The sequence below is a fragment of the Varanus komodoensis genome, unplaced genomic scaffold (assembly GCF_004798865.1).
Source record: "Varanus komodoensis strain SLA01 unplaced genomic scaffold, ASM479886v1 scaffold14_1, whole genome shotgun sequence".
Taxonomy (NCBI): Eukaryota; Metazoa; Chordata; class Lepidosauria; order Squamata; family Varanidae; genus Varanus; species Varanus komodoensis.
In genome coordinates this window covers 5,089,168-5,094,922 of record NW_025335438.1, presented here as the reverse complement: position 1 = coordinate 5,094,922, position 5,755 = coordinate 5,089,168, and positions in this window count along the sequence as shown.

Sequence of the window (5,755 nt, the reverse complement as noted above, 5' to 3'; positions counted from 1 at the left end):
TAGTTCTGTCTTTTGCCCTTTTTTTCACTGTGAATATTTATTTGATTGTTGTGGCTTTCTAGCCAAATAGAGAAAATACCTTTGACATGTTGTTTGAAAAACTAGCAGGATTATGGATGTCCAAGAAATCCGGAATGGACTCAAATGCATTCAAATTTCTAAGACTCGAATACTCCAGTTTATCAGCAGACCAGCTTGTGTGGATTATACATACGTGTGGACTTCTTTTTCTGCAAATATGACCAAGAAATGTGCCCAGAGGTTAAAGTGTAAAAATGTGCTTTTCAGTGATTTGGGTATTTGGGGACAATGTGTACATTTCAGGAGTTCAGATTTGTGCAAGTATAAACTTGTGCAAATGCATATGAATGCCGTATCAGTGCTTCAGGAATGCCACTCAGAACCATGCTGTTCTAGGGTTGCATCTTCTGATATATCCCTTGCCAGAAAATAGTGTGATGATTAGTGCTGGACAGGAACCTGAGGGTTATAGTTCTCACTCAACCATGTGGCTCCTTGTGTGACTTTAGGTCATTCACTTACTCTTAGCATAGTCTCCCTCACAGGGTTGTTGTAAGAATAAGTTGGAGCTCTGTAAGCCACTTAGGGTTCCTCACAATTGGAAAAAAGACTCAACATAAATGCACTGTGGAGGTGGTGCCACCCTCAGTAAGTTTGCACATAATGTATGGTGCCACTCTGCTGCACTCAAAATATTCTGTGGGCACCACCATGGCAAGAAGCCACTTGGTTAACTCTGAAAGGCTAGTTACTTATTTTCATTACTATCCCTTCACACTCCAAATAAGATGCCACACTTCACTGGTGGTTATATTCCATTATTTCAGAATCAAATGTAAATTCACACTGTTAAAGAGTAGTAAGAATTTGCTAAGAAGGAGCAGTGTGTGACCCAGAAAGAACCAAGAACTTGAGTTCTGTGCAGGCTGCTTTATGGGAAGGGCTGCAGAGTCCACAAGCAAGACTTCGTCTAAAGTGCTAGGAGGTTTCGAAGTATTGCCTCCTCTCCATGCTTGCATGGTAGAATATGTTTCACTGGATTAACAGACAGAGGCAATACCTTACACAGAAAGCTGTTCAATAGACTATTAGCCACCTAGCTTAGTACTGTCTATTGATTGGCAGCTTTCCAGGGCCTCAGCAAGATGTATCTTCTAGCCCTACACTGGAGGTACCAGAGACTGACCTGAAGACCTTCTGCATGCAAAGCATGTGTTCTGTCACTGTGCTAGAGTTCTTCCCCAAAGATGACTTTCCCATTCAGTGTCTAGGTTTATTTATAGAGCTGAATAAGTACTGCTGTTCACCCACCCTTTGCCTAATGTTTCAGGGCAGGTAACATTTGGACATAATACAAACACTTAACCATCAGGCTTAATGGATAGATAAGTCCTTGTTTTGGCCTCTAAGTTGTCTAAATAACTGTGCAATGTGTTTGAAAGATATGACTGCTTGTTTACCTGCAGACCTTTAAGTATAACTTGATAGGATCAGCTGATAGTGAGAAGTGGGTGAGCATTATGAGTGTTAGCTTTTGCCAAATACAACCATTGCTTTAATGCCAGGCAATCCCTATTTTTATAAGCTTATTTGTAAAACCCCTAAAAACTTGACCCATGTCTGTAGCTTCTCCTGCCTCTTCTGTTTTATCTGTTTCCCCTTGTTAGAACCCTATGCCAATCCTTGAGTATAGATGTGCCTTTTGACTGCCACGTTTCTTGTTAAAAAGTCTTGGTACAGATTAAATCAATTATTATTAATAATAATAGCCTGTTGGTGGCGTCATGAGCTTCAACATCTGAACACTCAATAGGACAAGCAAGTGCTGAATGATCCAACCATGAAATGACAGAGGCATAAAAAAAGCAAGTTAGCTTTTTCCTCATCAGGTAGAAAAAGAGTTCCTGGAGAGTGTCCTATCCTTCAAGTAAAGTAGAAAGTGGGCCAGTTTACATGATAACTTCTTGAGTTCTTGGGATGTCCAAAGCATGATTTGCCTATTAACCACCTGAGTGAGATTATTCTGTTGTCTAGACCCAGGCAACATGGCTTGTTGGAGGGGGAAATCCTCAAGCCGATCACATTGCACATGTGCTGAGGATTAAACAAGTCATGGTGGCTTGTTTAACCCTCAGTGATTGTGCAAGCCATATTAGTGTCCTGAACAGTTAAAGCCTACTTTAGAAACCCTAGTCCAGTTGCAGAGCATATGTTGCACATCCATATGGCCTAGTTCTGAAGCCCCCAGTTAGAAAGTAGGAAAAGACTTGTAGGACTCCCTGAAGAACTGATGTTGGCCAAGATGTAGTAGTGGTGGCTACCAATTGGGATGGCTTTAAAAGTGGATTATTTGGATTCATATAGGAGAAGGTTATCAAGCAATATGCTTCATGGTGGCTATATGCTGACTGACTGGCCATAGCAGCAGCTTTCATTAACCCACCAAATTGTGAGGACGTGCTCTATGCATGAGCTGCTTCCAGTTTCCAGCAGTATCCTATGAATACAGCATTCACAAATTGTTTCTGTACGGTCCATACTTGGGCACTTGACATTGTTTGTGGGTTAAACAACCCCAGCTGGATGCATGGTTTTTTTTCTCATCCCCACAATTCATGGGTTAGTTAACTTTTAAATTACCACTTGAAACCCACTTATGTCTGAAGAGAACCAGGACCTCCTGTAACAGACCTCTATACTTTTTGTTGGAATGCATGTAGGAAGGTGCTGTAGCTCTCAAACTCCTTGTGAGCTTCCTGTGAGCATTAGGTTGGCTATTGAGGGACCAAATCCTGAACTAGAGAAGGTTTTAGGTTGATCCAGCATGGCTGTTCTTATGGCAGAAATATAATACTGGGCAGAAAATCTCTGCTTTGATTTAAGATGGGCAGATCACTAGGGAAATGTAAGGAATCTGTTGGATTCCCTGGCTCAGCTCTGCTGACTCAAGGCCACTTTGACCTGGCCTTGGGTCTGAATTTCTGGCAAGTGTGTCCAGTGTTCATGCAGTGCTTGCCAGGAATGAAGCCCTGTGCAAACACTGCCCTAGCAGTGTCCCTCTTTCAGGCCATGTACAGGAGCCTATATGCTGCTGCATGTGACAAGAGAAGGTTTCCAGTTTCAGGCTTCTCAGTTCAGCTCACTTTCCAGAAGAGGAAGTCTGAATGCTAGAGGAACAGATTCCATGGAGCTTCGGCACATCCCTGCTGATCACACTGACATAACTGGAATAGCTAGCCACATCGTTCATCTGCCTTGGATCCTTCACGGTATTCCAGTGGTGAGTGCATTTTATGGATGCTCCTTAAACTTTAGTGTAGAAATTTCATTTCATGTAGCAGCAAGAACATTGCACTAAATGTTCTTTAACTGCTGGCTCAATTCAAAAAATTACTCCTGCAAGGCACAGATTGTATCTCTTCAGAGGGCAGAGCTGCAAGAACCTGATAGGAGGGAAATCAAATTTGTTAATATGCTAATAGCCCCATAGCAACTTTTTCTGAATTTCTGGCCTGTTGCAGACATTTAATACTCAGGTGCTCCTGATAAGAATGTGAAGTGTCAGAACTAACTGATGTCCCCTTCATGTGATCCTCTTCCTAATCTGATGACATTAGGACAAAAAAGGCTCATAAAGCTGCAGATTGTGTTTAAAGCAGCTCAGTTAGGTATGAACTGACCTTTCTGCCAGCAGTGGTTTATTAGCCTGAGAAGAAATGGGGCTGTTATTCTGAATGGTTACTGCTCTGAATGAAATAGTGGAACAAGACAGATCTATAAGAAAGAGACTCTAGTGGGAAAAACCTATCATGAGTACACATTCCCATAATGTTATTCTCCAAGGTATACGTGCTCACCACTTATGGCTGGGGGAAGTTTTCAGTAGTTGTGAAGCAATCAAGAGTTTTTTTCCAGCAAGAACTTTTTTTTTCAGCTGCCAAACATACCACACACAAGCATTTGTTGTGGTGGTGCTCCCAGTCCAACTTAACTGGTAGTCATGGGGCAGAGGTAAAGAGACGATTGACAATGCGCCAGATGCAAAATGTTGCCTGGAGCCAAAGCTGATCTAGCCTGCATCATCCCCAGCTAGCATAGTAAGATACCTTGGCAGATGTCACACATCCCACCCTCCACCCCAAATCCTGTATCTTCCAGACATGTCCTCTTCAAAAGCCACTTATCCCACATCTTGCCACTATGTGAAGGGAGTATCGTCATCCAAACTAGCTGGAAGGTAGAATGGAATCACAAAGAGTTGCCATTACCCCTAGTTCATCCATTCCTGCCTGACATCCTTGATCTCTTAGATATACTTGGAATAACTAAAACAAGGCCCAAACTGACACCCTAGTTTTAGTCCCCAGGCCAAAACATTGCACAGTAGCAAATCACCCTGCAAAAATGCACAGAAGCTAGCACTGAGTTTTACCTGCAAGGAGGCACACAAAGTTGTAGAGGTAGATAAGTAGTTTATTGAGACGGGAGAGGAATGAAGGCTTATACAATCCCCAAAACACACACCGCACACTCACGGATAGCCTTTGACAGAATATTCCAAGCATCATAACTGAACCTATCCTATATATTGCCGAAGCAAGGCTGTCTCACAGGTCAGGCCTCAGTCTGTGTCACCAGCCTGCAAGCAACTGACCCAAGAAAGCTACTTCCCATCAGCCCCTTTGTCACCCAGCAGGGCAGATTTCCTGTAGCCAGTCCCGGGTCAATTCCAGCACTGGGATACTTAGAGTGGACTACTTTCTCATGAGAACCCAACTGTAATCCTTTGACCCAGCAAGAGAAACCAAGCTTGGCCTTCAGCACTGGAACTATCCTGAGAGTTCAAGTCACATGTGTTTACATCACTGTGTGTACACAGGTCTTAGCCTGATGCCTGGGGCAGCCAGAGGGGAAAATTTACACTTCTGTAACTCTCAATCAGAATATCCAGTCCCAAGGTATTTGTCTTGATATTATATGTACGATATTTTGCCTCAGTATGTTAGTTTAAGAGCTAAAGTCCTGTTCAGAATATGAGTAGAATCCTCGCGTATTAAACCAAAGGTCCACAGCATTCAGCATCTTGTGTTCTACCTGTGTCCTGCCAAATGCCTCTGAGAAATGCTCAATGACAAGAGGTCAAGCAAGCGTGAAGAGTATCTCTCAGACTGAAGGCCCAATTCAGTTTTGGAGAATCTCTCAAAGGCCACCTTCCAGAGATGGATGGGGTGGAAGATAAAGGGAACAGGGACAAAAGCAAAATGGTGCTATTAACCCCCTGCCCCCACTTCCAAAATATTAGTAGCTTAAAGTCTTTACTGCTAGTTAATTTGATTCAGTAGAGACATTTCAGTGGAACAGATAGCAGGGTAACTACACAAAACCTGAGTAACCACCAAATGCTTGGTGGTAGGGGGAAGGGGATGAAGTTGGAGGAAGACGGTGTGGTCTCTTGGTGAATCTAGAGGGCAGGATTTGCCCCTGGAGTTTCCCCACACCCACTGGTTTTCAGTGCTACATTGCATATTTTGGAAAGTTCTCATTTGAGCCCACACAGTCTTAAATTGAAATTTGTCCAGTTATATGACAAAATCTTGGCCTTTACTAGAAAATAAGCATCAAACACCCACAACTGTTTAATGTGCTAGCCAAGCAAATACTCATTGCTCTGACTCTTATGTGTGGTACTGTTAAAAAGTGGACTACAAATCTTTGTGATTATGTTTTTATTTAC